Source organism: Boleophthalmus pectinirostris, unplaced genomic scaffold (genome assembly GCF_026225935.1).
Source record: "Boleophthalmus pectinirostris isolate CB_2022bp ecotype Guang Dong unplaced genomic scaffold, ASM2622593v1 HiC_scaffold_20, whole genome shotgun sequence".
In the NCBI taxonomy this organism is placed as follows: domain Eukaryota; kingdom Metazoa; phylum Chordata; class Actinopteri; order Gobiiformes; family Gobiidae; genus Boleophthalmus; species Boleophthalmus pectinirostris.
Genome location: NW_026571153.1, coordinates 27,904,340 through 27,918,743, shown reverse-complemented (window position 1 = coordinate 27,918,743; position 14,404 = coordinate 27,904,340). Strand labels below are relative to the sequence as shown.

Here is a 14,404-nt window from a genome sequence, read left to right as displayed (position 1 = left end):
TGTGTGTGCGTTTGAGTGTGTGTTTATGAGTGTGTGGTGTGTGTGTGTGTGTGTGTGTGTGTATGTGTGTGTGTTTGTGAGTGTGTGGGTGTGTGTGTATGTGCATGTTTGTGCATGGGGGTGTGCGTGCGCGTGTGTTTGGCGGTGCATGTGTGTGTGCGTGTATGTATGTGTACATGTGTGTGCATGTGTGTGCGTTTGAGTGTGTGCTGTGAGTGTGCGTGTGTGCATGTGCATGTGTGTACGTGTGTGTGCGCATGTGTGTGCATTTGAGTGCGTGTTTGTGATTGTATGTTTGTGAGTGTGCGTGTGTGTTTTTGTGCGTACATGTGTGTGTGTGTGCGTGCGTGTGTATGTGTGTGTATGTATGTATGTGCGCGTGTGTGTGTGTGTGCGTGTATGTGTGTGTATGTAAGTGCGTGTGTGTGTGTGTGTGTGTATGTGTGTGCATTTGAGTGCGTGTTTGTGATTGTATGTTTGTGAGTGTGCGTGTGTGTTTTTGTGCGTACATGTGTGTGTGCGTGCGTGTGTATGTGTGTGTATGTATGTATGTGCGCGCGTGTGTGTGTGTGCGTGTATGTGTGTGTATGTAAGTGCGTGTGTGTGTGTGTGTGTGTATGTGTGTGCATTTGAGTGCGTGTTTGTGATTGTATGTTTGTGAGTGTGCGTGTGTGTGTTTGTGCGTACATGTGTGTGTATGTGCGTGCGTGTGTATGTGTGTATGTGCGTGTGTATGTGCGTGTATGTGTGTGTATGTGTGTGTGTGTGTGTGTGTGTGTGTATGTGTGTGTGTGTGACAGAGCTGGGTTCTGATAGGAAGGACCTTCAAGCGTTAAATGAGGTTGACTGTAAAATATCTGCAGATTTTCTACAATAGTCTGTGCTTCACATGGTGCAGTGTTTGAATATGGTACTGGTTTATATATCACATTTAATTATTGCACTCAGTTGGCTCATAATAAAAACAGATGAAGTGTTTAATGGTTTATATTATACACCTCCTGCTCCCGTGGGACTAAACCTGACAGGGACGACATGTTGGCAATGGTGGATCAGTGGTAATGAATATCGGAGTATCTTAAAACTAATCAGATTGAACATGAGTGACCCTTACGTGGCACCGCTGTGATTTTAAAGAGAATAGATTGTGTAGATTCCACCTTAATTCTGCAATATTTGGACATCAGGTTTACTTTTTTCCTTCTTATATCATCAAAAAAAAATCTCCTTGGAGATGTTTGTGAGAAATAGACTTAATTCTAAAGCCCTGTACATAAAACATTTACTGATACTGACAGTTTAAATCACAGGTGTCAAAAATAAGGCCCGGGGGCCGGATACGGCCCTCCAAGACCTTTAATCTGGCCCTTGGCTGATTTTCTACTAAATATTTTAATTATATTTTCTATTAAAATATTGGTAATTTTCTGTGGTGTTTATCATATCAGCGTCTCCAGCATCTCTGTACGTGGCCCCTCCCACCAGAGCAGCACAAATGAAGACTTGTCTCTTTCCAAACGCTCTTAAAGGACGATCGTTTTGACTGTTGACCGTGACACCCTCATCAGAAAAATGTCCAACATGAGAAAAGTGGAGCCGAGTGCAGGATTTTCCAAGAAAAATTGACTTATTCCTATTTACATACAAGTTCATGTTAAAACATTGTGTTGAAATTACATTTTTCTTAAAGTTTCAGGTTGTTCAAAATATTATAATATTTTGTAAAAGAAAGAGTTCATCAATTAAAAAAGATTTCTGTAATAGATTTGTGTTTCTCTGCACAAATATTTGAACTTATTGTTATTTTTGGGGTTTATATGACATAAGTTTTCTGATCTGGCCCCTTTGGGATCAAAATCGGTTGGATACGGCCCCTGGACCAAAATGAGTTTGACACCCCTGGTTTAATTAAATTATGTGAAATTGATCAAATAGTGAACATATGATGTGCTCTGACTAATGCAGATGTTGTAGTTACATAGCAGCTCATGTAAGTGCAATAAACACACAAACACCACTGATTTCACTTAGTTTGTGATTTTATTTTCTACGATTCACATTTCTAATCATTTCTTCTATCTTTGATAATGTATTCATCCCGGAGTGCAACAGTAATACACAATCTCTGAAGGTGTCTGCTGCCTATTCCGACATTCCTTCATTATGACATGTCTCTATTTAGATGTGCCGGTTTCATGACACTTTTTAGTATCACTATTCCAACATGTCACCTGTGAATATCCAGGGTGCTGTCCATGGTGCTGAATGCAGCAGATCAATTCATAGATTTTTCCAAATATAATTAGCCTATGTAAGACAAACATCCTTAAGTCTAAACATTTGCCTATAGCTCCGTTGCCTCCTTCTATCAGCCTAATATCTCCCTTTTACTTCCTACCACGGAGCTGCAGGTGAAGTTTCTTATCTGTTCTGTAGCTCTGAGGTGGAGTGTCCAAAAGTGCACAGCCAAGTTTAACCAGGAGCCACCTCGATGGAATTAATTGGCCAAAAGAAACAGGAGCCTAATCGGTATACAATAACTTTCATCGTCATATGTAGGTGTCAAATGTGTGTTTTGGGCTGTGAGAGTGTCGTGTCACTGAGCTGATGCAATGAACGAAAATGTATTTAAACTTTATGATGTTCTCTGCAGATCATCTACATGAAGAAATGAATGAAGCACAAAGGGCCCATGCAGCCTCCGTTTTAGATTAGATATTTTCCAGAAGGCTGGCCTATGCTCTTTTTTTTAAATGCATCACTGTTTCCCACGGCTATGTTAGGACAGTTTCCACTGTCTGATATCCTCTGTGGCCCAAGTATTCTCTGATCAAGTACTGCAAGAGCTCTGTATACTGGACTTGGGGTTTCAACAATACTTTTTTTATATCTGTATGCATGGGTCAGTCCTTGTTTTGTTTTTAATTTAGAAAAAAAAAAAAAACAACAAAAAACTAAGTCAACAACTGCAACATACATACAGCTTATCATAAAAATACATACAACATATTACAAATTATAGAAATGTATAGGACATCAAGATTTACTGTATGTCACATTCAGATTAGTCGGAGGATAATATTCTGTCATATAATGTTAATATACACAGTAACTAAACACATGTACTGTCACTTTCTACTGTCGAACCCCAGAGTAAACACATTCAATGTTGGTGCTGTCGGTGTGACTTTTTGGTCTGCTGGATCTCTGATAATTTAAGGCCGCGTAGTGGATGTCCTCTTCATTCTGACCAAATGAAAACCAAATTAAAACTTACATTTAAATATAAAGTACTATTATACACAATATATGTCCTACCTCTGCGGTCATGGTAGGTTGTGCTGTAAAGAAATGCATCAGAGTTTAGTTATGGAACTGATATTTTAAAATATATTTATGATCATACAGTAATGTTACTCACATTTCTTCTTGATCTTGCAAATCACCAGTGAAAGTAACACACACAGGATTAAAGTCCCCACCAAAGCTCCACTCAAGACTTGTACCAGTAATAAGAGCACAGACTTAGACAGACACTCTGAAATAAGAAAATAAAAATTGCAGTAAATTCAAGAGGAAAAACACTGAAGTTCTTGTCTCGATGTCATGTTTCGCTCTATGTCATAAGTCATATCCTTCTCCACAGAAACAGTTATTGAACTGATGCAGAACAGGTGAGTTACACACATACTGAGGAACATTCTGGCAAATACATTCATGTCTAAGTGCAGCTTTAATATGATCTTCCAAATAGGTGTTGGAAATGTTACAGAAATTATTCCGTTTCTAACCCTAACCACCACCAAGTATCACTAACCACACTAGAAAAGCACGAAAAGCAAACTAGAAACACTTTTGAGCAAGAATCAATAATTGGCACGCTCCCAAACACTTTCAGAAGTAGTATGACCACATATGAAATTAAAGAAACTTATTACTGTTATTCTGTGTTAAAACTGATGCAAATTGTGTAACATTATGATAATGTGAGATGAAATATCTTTTAATTTAATTGAGCCCTGGGCTGTGTGCACAGCAGCAGCTGGATATGTTCAGTCAGAGGGAGAGTCAGTGAAACCATTTGATAAATCCTGACAGATCAGGCAGTGGACAGGGAGCTGTGGGTGGACGCCACTGACAACATGTTTCACACTTTACAAATGTGCTGCAAACTTCATCAGGACACATCCATGTGTAGAAAGGTGTCTCAATACTAAAGGTAACTTCTATCAAAATGTTACATCTATCACAGCAACAAAATGGCGGGTGTGGTAGAGACACATATTTGTTGATAATAAATAAGTAGAAATAAGAGACTTGACTTACTGTACATTTCTATCCTTGTTCCAGAACCAAGCATCGTGTTTCCACAGGCAGTCACCACACAGAGAAAAGTCTCATTTTCAGCTGAACTAACTTCTGTCAGGATCAGGTTATGAACACATGAAGTTTCTCCGTCTTCTCTCACCCCACAGTTCATACTGGTGTTCTCAAAGTTCCATGAAACAGTTTGAGAACCACTTTTAATCCAAGTGACACTGGTATGTTCTTGTGGACAGAGGCTGGTGTTAAATGAACAGCTGAGAGTCACAGAGTCTCCTGGCTGCACTCTGATATAGTCTGGACTCTGGAGCACAGACGGTCTGGACCTGGACTCTCCTTCAACCACCAGAGCTGTTCCTGCTCTAAAGTCCACAGAGTCGTTTTGATTTATTCCACAGTAGTATGTGCCGGCGTCTTTCCATGTTACGTCAGGCACAGTCAGAGTACTACCAGTACCGTGGGACTTCAATGAGTAACGTTTATCTTTGAGTTGAAGACCTGAAACACGAAATTCTGTTGCTATTTTTTGTAATCTCCTGTTGGTGTCCAGTTTGTACCAGACCAAATTTCTCCACCCTTTGTCGACTTCACAGTTCACATGAAGCACGTTTCCGAGTTTCACTTTTTGGTCAAATCCAAACTGAAGCTGAGCCTCAACTGCAAAAAAAAAAAAAAATTATTTATTTATAGAAATTTTGTATTTTTTTCAAGTGACAGGGCAGAAATGCTTTAATTTTCATACTCACCATGAGACCAGAGAAGAATCACAGCCACAACCTTGAAGAGCATCTTGTCACTTGTGATCTGAAGTGAGCAAAGATGAAATATAAGACCCGTGATGAGGGGTTCTGATTGGACACAGCACATGCGAAACTCCACCTGATTGGCTGATTTTATTTTCGGACACCCGGGTTTATCTGCTTGAGTACATTTTACTTTTGGTGTTTGTGGTAGCAGTGAAACCGGGTTTAAAGTGACAAAGCTCACGTCTGTGTTCATGTGTTTTTTTGTGATGTCTGTTTCAAGATCAGCACTGATGTGATGCGAGGCCTTTAAATAGTTAAACAATATACATGAATTCAATGGTCAAATATGTCGCCATGTTTAACCAATTTAAATTTTCTTTTATTTTGAGGGGTTGTTGGTTTAACTCTTGGTTTAACTCTTAACTCTTGACTTCAAACTTCAGATGAACTAATTGTATGTATAGTGAGTGTGTTGTATGTATAGTGAGTGTGTTGTATGTATAGTAAGTGTGTTGTATGTATAGTGAGTGTGTTGTATGTATAGTGAGTGTGCTGGTGTTGTGTACTTTTGTGTGATTGTTGCTGTACTTTCCTTTGTCGTGTAGATGATTTCACATCAACCTGCCGAGGGACTGAAGATGGAAATGAGCCACGTTGGCTATAATCTTTACATATTTAGATTTTTAATGTTCATTAATATGTACTGTCCCTTTACAAATAAAAAAATAAATAAATAAAAATTAAACTCAGTGACATCTAGGTGTATTGTACAGAGCCTCTGAATATAAAGGGTCCAAAGACTCACCTCCTCTCCTAGAAGGAAAACGGCACAACACATCTGCCTTACCCTTCCTACTGGCCGCTGATGTGCACAGATGGAGCGCATGTAGGACATGATCCGCCATGGCGTTTGCTGAATAGAGATCAGGTTGAGGTGTGGCATGTATAGTGCACAGTTATTTGTGTGTGTACTTAAAGATTTTACGCATTTTTTCTTTACTTTTTTTTTTTTTTTTCAGTCTCTGCTACAGACAGAAAAAATTGCTTCTGAATATGGCTCAGGTTTATTTTACTGTATCTTAGCACAATGCATCCATCACGCAATGATTTACAAATTAAAGTTCCAGTCATTTGAAAGTTATTTAAACTAAAGTTGTGAATGTTTTAAATGCCTTGGTCATAGTGATTTCTTATAACAATAATAATAACCTTGAATTCTTGCACTCATATGTAGATCATATGAGAATTAGAGTTAATACAAACAGAAGAATGCTCCAAACCACACAGATCTAATCTCTGATCTGCTAAACCGCAACCAGCAACCAATCACCATTGTGTCGAAGCAGCGTGTTCTAATCTTAAATCTTATCTGTAAGACTTATACTGGTCTGTGAGACATGAAACTTTGTGTGGTCAGAAAAAGAAGTGTACTTGTGCAGGGTGTATTTCATTTGAGCTGACTTTTATCAGGCATTCTAGTAGATTTAAAGCAAATCATTTTGAGAAAGTTGAAACGCATGATTGTTCTGAGATGGTTTATCCAAAGAGAAACATACACACACTAAAGGTGAAATGTTTGCAAATGTTACCAAATACTGAAAGGCCTATTGTTTTTTCTTGGAAGAAAGATGGTAGATCTACTGCAAGTCAGTGAATACAGCAGATGCCCTCCCACTGGAGAAGATACCATGTACTGAAAGGCAAAACACAAGGTCCTTTTGGGGTTTATTGTTTGAATGTCAGCGTGGTTTTGGTTGTGTGAAATGTTCTATGTGTACTGATATTAATACAGTGAGTAAAGGTATGTGGCACAGTAGTAATGATTACTTCTTAAATATTTATCTCGATTAGTGCAGACTATGACTCTTCAGTTTCAGACTATTCAAACTGTAGCGTCTATGTGCAATTGAGATGTTGTTAAATTAAGTGAAAAGCTGCATGTTTCATGTAACAGAACAATACATAAAACACATGAAATGTAAATGATTAATGTTCTTTCCAGTGTGAATTGCAGTCTCCACGTGTAAGATGCTTTGGCATCACAGCACGTCCAGACTTTTCCCCTGTACTTGATTGGCCTGTTTCCTGCTTCCTGCTGCTTCTGCCTGGAAATGGAACGAGCTGTTCCCACACAGACGTTCTTGTCAGGGCTGAAATTCATTGGCAGACCTGGAGAAAGAGTCACTTTTCCATGGTTGGATTCATTTGTCATCAAACCTCAACGCAGAATTATTAAGCATTTTTAACACTGTGTGACATTGTTGCTCGAAAAACAAGCCGTCCTGGTTTTCTTAAACTCAGTGTTCAGGACCCCAAAAATTTGATTAATTTACATGAAGATAATTCAAAGTTCTACAAATTATAACAATATATTTTTTCTACAAATTGCTATTTTAGACAGGACCTGTTTGTCCCAAATCACTGATGCAGCAAATACTATCATTTAATAATTAACACAATAATAACACAAAAACAACACAATAATTAAGACAAAGTGGGATTTTTTTTTTTTTCCCATTAAAGTTTATTGGAAACAAAGGAACAAAATATATCGTACATTGACACAGCATTTTGATTAAAGTCCCCTTTCTCCTTTTCTAAAAGTAAACAAAGTCATTCTACTTATATTATAGAAATTATCAAGCAAAAATTGTATTTTTAATAAATCCTTACATTTGCTACAGATATGTGCATAATTGTTGTGTGATTTTACTTATGAACAAAAATGAATCAAAAACAATGTTAGCAGGTTCAAAGCCGGAATAAAATTAAACTGTTCACAAAAACAACTTTATGAAACAAGTGAAGCACGTGAAGGAACATTCAGATGTTAGTACAGTCTACCACTTTAAAATACTGCCAGACATTCTGACCATCCACATCACTGAAACAGGCACACACAGCATATGACACAGGCAGAGGCAGATCCATCCATTTCAGAAAACACAGCTACTTTCTGTTCTCATGTACATACCATAATTTCTTCTTTTTTTTTTTACTTTTTTCTCACACTTGAGCCCTGTGATTTATACAAAGATGTGGCTAATATACATACAGATTATTTGTTTATTGTCACCTGTCGCTTACAGTCAGGTGAACTCAATAGTCCAGAAATTATGGTATATATATTTTTTTCAGTTTTCAAGATATAAAACTATGCTAAATACTGCCCACAGATACAATTTTACCAAACCAAGAAATAATTAGAAAAACATGAAAACTTCCTGAAAATCATTCATCATTTTATGATGTTTTCACTTGAGAGTATATATCTGTACCAGCAGCTTCTTCCACAGGAGGTCTGGAAATTGTGTCTCTGGATGTCACATTCAGTCCTGCATAAATGATTCCATCTTCAGCCTAAAAACAGAAGAAACCTCAAGTTATACAGGCAAGTAGCTAGTAAATGTATAGACTAGCAGTCAAAAGTTTGGATCCCATTATTCACTGTATTTTTTTATTTTTATTTTTTTTACTTCTTTCTTCATTTGATATACAAACAGAAGACATTAAATATCTGAAGTAAGATTTATGGAATTATGCAGCAAAGGAAAAAAAAGTTAAATAACTCTTTTATACAATATTTCGTAATCAAGTCCTCAAATTACAATTTAATTTGTCACTAGTCCATGTAAAAAAAAAGTATATATATATATATATATATATATATATATATATATATATATATATATATATATAATATTATATATATATATATATATATATGTTCATGTTCAATAGATGTTCAGTATTTTATGTCTCTCATTTCAGAAAGTCCCCATAATTTGTAAATTTGAATATTACATAAAATAACAGTAATTATGAGAGAAATGTCAGGCTTCTGAAATGTACATTCATTTCTATGCACTCAATACTGGGTTGGGCCTTTGAAATGAATTATTGCATCAGTGCACTGTGACATGGAGGAGATCTCCCTGTGGCACTGCTCAGGTGGAATGGAAGGACCAAGTTGCTTTGATAACGACCTTCAGATGATCTGCTTTGTTGGGTCTGGTGTCTCATCTTTCTCTTGACAATATCCCAGCGACTCTTTGGGGTTCAGGTCAGGTGAGTTTGCAGGACAATCATACACAGTAACAAAATGGTCAGTGGGCCAGCTTTTGTACCTTTGGCTGTGTGGGCAGGTGCCAAGTCCTGCTGGAAAATGAAATCAGCACCTTCATAAAGCTTGTCAGCAGAAGGAAGCATGAAGTGGTGTAAAATGTCCTGGTAGATGCGTAGCTGTGTTTACTGTGGACTTCAGAAAACAGCAGATGACTTGGCAGCCCAAATCACCACTGACTGTGGAAACTTCATTCACACTGCACTTCAAGCAACGTGGACTCAATGACTCTTCATTCTTCCTCCAAACTCTGGGACCTTCTTTTTCAAATGATACACAAAATGTACTTTCATCTGAAAAGAGAACTTTGGACCACTGATCAACAGTCTAGTTCTTTTTCTCCACAGTCCAGGTGTGACTCTTCTGACATGGTCTCATGTCCCATACAGGATTTGTCTGTGTGTAGATGCACTGACTCCAGCCTCTGTCCACTCCTCATGAAGCTCCTCCAAATTCTTGAGTGGATTCTGCTTGTGAATCCTCATTATTCTGGCTGGTGCACTTTTTCCTACCACACTTTTTTCTTCCCCTCCAGTTTCTCTGAATGTGCTTGGATACAGCACTCTGTAACAACCAGCTTCTTTAGCAATGACCTTTTGTGGTTTTCTCCATGTGGAGGGTGTCAGTGAGTGTCTTCTGGACATTGGTCTAGTTCAGGAGCCTTCCCCATGATTGTGTAGCCCTCTGACCCAGACTGAGACCATTTAAAGCCTCAGGAAACCTTTGCAGGTGTTTTCAGTACATAACTGATTAGAGGTTGACACCATCACTTCTCAATATTCAGCTTTTTCATAATATTCAAATTTTCTGAGATGCAAAATTTGGGGTTTTTGTTCTCTACAGGCCATAATCATCAAAAATAATCAAGTAATAAAAGCTTGAAAGCTTCACTCTGTGTCATGAGTCTATAAAATATGGGTTTGACTTTCTGAAATGAGTTTTTTCATGATATTCTACATTTTTTTAGATGGATGAGTACATTGCAAAACTATGACTATAACTACACTTTTGGAGTGTAGTGGCAAGCAAAACATTGTTCAAGTCACTCAAAACATGTGCTTTTATATTGTAGGTTCTTTAAAACTGGCCACCCTTTGCTTTGATCAATGCTTTGCACACTCTTTGTATTTCAGTAATGAAACCTGACAAAGCACAGCTATGAAGTGAAAACCATTTCAGGAACTTCATCATGAAAATCACTGAGGGAAGCCCAAGGGTTTGCAGCACTGTCAACAAAGCAAAAGGTGGATTCTTTAAAGGTCCTACATTACACAAAATGGGTTTATGTGAGCTTTAAGACATGATGTAATGTGGGTCCTTTAAGAAATTTTCTTTGATGCATAATTCCCTACATCTTGCTAATATTTGACATATTTAGTATGTATCTATCAATGTAGAAAGTAGGAAACATAAAGAAAAAAACACTGGATGAGAAGGTGTGTCCAGAGTGTAGACTGGTGGTGTAAATGTGCGGAGTTTCAGTGAGTTTGACCTGACTGTCCTGATGAGATCCATCGTCGTTCGTGTGCATCTCTGACAATATAAAGAATTTATTTTCACAGAGTAATTCTGAACTGAAAATTAAAAAAATAAATAAATAAATTGATTTCATACCTGGCTCTTGTTTTCGGTGGTTGTTGTGCACCATTCGCAGCAGCACAAGCACGAACAGTCCAAGAGCAATGTTCAACCCGATCAGTGCCATAGTTGTCAGACTCAGGTCAAATTCTGTGAAAGAAAACAATATAACTGAATAGGTACCATCAATTAGTTCATTCTGCTGCTCATATATTTATCAGGAATGGAGAAATGTCAGTAATTTAGAGGTGGGTAGTGAGTCTTAAAAAAAAAAAAAAAGGCCACTTGGGTCACAGGCCAGGTCACATTCATCCCACCTACAGGTCATAACAACACGGTAACAAACACATGTTGTGAGCCAATACAGCCCAACGCCAACAAGAGCGGTACAACTAGGTTCTCACAAATCTACCCAAATGTTCTTCTTTGACTACACACCTACACGTTCCTTTCTATGGCCACTGCCCCACAAAACACCATGACCAAAAACCTTGTCCTCCTCCTCAATCTCCTCCTTAAAACAAATAAGCTGATGTTCTGGCTCAGGTGCACGTGTGACGTCGTCGTGTCCTCCAATAAGCATGCAGGACACTTTTGGGGCGTTTAAAGTTCACACTGGAGATCACATACAAGTCACACTAAATTGGCACAAAATAAAACTATACTTCAGAAAATTCTCTAGAGATCATCCGGTTTCATGGCACACAAAGGAATATTATAGTCAAGGGAAGAACATTTCCATGGAACAGGCAGGAGAAGGCTCTACGTCTGGTCAAATAAGGCTATGTTCAGACTGCAGGGCTTAATGCTCAATTTGGATTTTTTTTGTGAAATCCGTTGTTTTTGCGAGGTCGTTCACATTAACCCCCAATTCACACCAATGCGCAACGGCGCGTAAGCGCAGCAGCACAGCACACGAGCAGCAGACGCGCAGCTTTAGAACTCCATTTTAACCGGTCTGACGATGTACACCGACAGTGTCATACGCGCGTCCAACGAGCGTCTGACGCTGACGTGCTGCTCGAGATAGGTTGGAGTTCTAATTTTGCAGCATCAACGGCGCGTCTCCAAGGTTTTTAGCAGGGGAAAGACAGGAAATAAACACACGGTGTCAAAATAAACTTCCGATACCCTTTCAAAATAATTTAACCAAAGTCAAGACAGCGACGTAAACAACGCACACGTGATTTACGAAGTCAGACAGCAATTCTACAAGGACTCAGGACTAAACCAGGACAAAACCAGAACTAAACCAGGACTAAACCAGCCCCGAGTGTCCGCGGGCAAAAGGACCGGTGCAGAGCTTGGAGAAGAGGTACGTGCAGCCGTCGCGCTTTTCGGACACCTGCTCCGCGGGGCTCAGGGTTCACTATCTCTCTCTCTCTCCAAGATTAGACCTGGTTTAGTCCTGAATTAGTCCTGACCCGCCCTTAAAATTCCAGAACGTTAAAACTCGCCCGTTTCAGCGACTATTTTCCCTTATCCATCGGTGCAGGACTCTGTATCAACATATAAACCTATCGGCCTTATTACCTGGACGGACATATGATTTTAATCACACTCATAATGTATGTTAATTATACGTGATTTTACCTTATTAATGGAAAAAAAAAAACGGAGGTGTTTAATGTGCGTGCTAATAGATTTAAACCTCATTAAACGCAAATGTGTTGCAGTTGTACACTTAATTCACAATACACTTATTACACATTCTAACTTAATACTCTTAACATACATACATTACATTTAAATGTGTCTTGTATGTGATCTCCAGTGTGAACATTAAACGGCCCAAAAGTGTCCCACATGTGCACTAGAGACACGACGACATCAACCGCAGCGAGCGTGCTTCTGTGTTTATGGAAGTTGTCCAAACATGGACGTGAGCTTTGAACACCTCGATTTTAAAGTTCCTCTCGTACCAGAGCCAGAACATGAACAACTTACTTGTTTTAAGGAGGAGATTAAGAAGGAGAAGGACGAGGTTTTAGGCCATGGTGTTTTGTGGGACACTCTGTTGAAAGGAACGTGTGGATGTGGAGACGTGGCCAAGAGTGGTGAGTGGTGATGTGCTTCGCTTCAGTGACACGGAGTTCATTAACAATTTTCGTATGACGAGAAGAACGTTTGTGTACATGTGTGAGCACCTACTTGAGCCACTCTTGCGGGAGGAAACACATCTTTGGCGGCTTATTTCCGTGAGCAAACACATCAGCGTTGGGCTGTATTGGCTTGCAGCAGGTGCTTGTTACAGCTTGTGCTTTGGTAAAGCCAAGTCCACCGTGTGATAACAAGTAGATTGGATGAATGCACTTTGGCTGTTCAGACTGAAGTCACATGTCAAAAGATCAGATATGTATCGGTTTTAGGAGCACATATCCAAGTGTCCTGGGTCACATTTGAAAAAATCAGATCTGTGTAGTTATTAAAAGATCAGATACAGGTCACATAAATCGGTTTTAGGTCACTTCAGGCTGCAGTGTGAACGTAGCCTAAGAGTCAGGTTTGTGGCGCTGCAAGCCCACTCATCATAGGATCGCTGTTTTACTATTTTACTATGGCTCTAAATTGTTTCTTAGTTCTTACCAACACTGGCATTAGATTTAGAAGTTTACCAGAGGACAGCAGCTCCATCTTACTCTTTTGTGTGTTCAGAGGGCAGTACTTGTTTTTCTCACAAGGGAAGAAGGAAGTGTTTAAAAGAGGTATTTTCATTTGTGCAAGTCGTCCATAGTTCTCACAAACACTCACAGATGACTTTAAAACAGCGTAGTTTCAGGTGCAGAAGTGAAACTGGGGTGAACTGCCAAAGCACAGCCAATCAGGGCACTGTTTTTTTAACTAATTTTTAGAACTAATTTTGTCGCTAAGTGAAATGTTCAATATCTTTTTGCTCTGGATGTGCACGGAGGCTTTCTAGAGGGAGAAGGAAAGCCACAGAAACTAAGATCACCAAACACAAATGCTTTTGTTAAACTCCTGATTTTATCTGACTTTCTTTTTACATTTTTTGGCCAAATAAGAGTCAGGTTTGTGGAGAGGCAAGCCAGCTCTGTTAGTATGGCTTTAAAGTTTGTATAATTGTGACTTAATTTGGTGGCATTATGACTATTATAAATATAAATTATAGTTTTACACCAATCAAGAAGCAATTTGAGACAAACAGTCCAAGCATACTGATCACACCAGGGAGAATTCTATCCAAAAGTTAAATACATTTTACACATAAGAAACCACTTCTGATACTTTGAACTAAATCAAGGTGTTTTCTTATATTTGTATTTGTCAAATAATAATTTCTGTGTACATCAGAGGAGTTTTGCTATGTAACAGTTATGGAATTTTGTAGTGTGATGTCACAATTTCCATACATGATTTTTTTTTAAACCTAAAAGTTGGGCAAATTGGGAAAATAAGTGTGAATGTTTTTGCACAAATCTTAAATCTAATGATCTGCACTGTGTTTTAGTCAAATGGTACTTAAATGTTGTCTTAGTTCTTACTGTTCAGATGGATCCTGGTCCCAGCTCCCAGCAGTGTGTTTCCACAGGCAGTCACCACACACACGTAGGTCCCCTCTTCAGCAGAACTCACGTCTGTCAGGGTCAGATTATGAACGCACAAGGTACTGACC

At 38.7% G+C, this 14,404-nt stretch overlaps 1 long non-coding RNA gene across 1 annotated transcript; it reads right to left on the bottom strand.

The window, feature by feature from the left end:
- Nucleotides 1-7,964: 7,964 nt before the first annotated feature.
- On the bottom strand, nucleotides 7,965-14,404 carry LOC129409793 (uncharacterized). Its single transcript, XR_008632577.1, has 3 exons — nucleotides 14,274-14,404; nucleotides 10,685-10,920; nucleotides 7,965-8,429 (listed from the first exon to the last, which is right to left on the bottom strand). It is a non-coding gene; the product is annotated as an uncharacterized LOC129409793 (long non-coding RNA).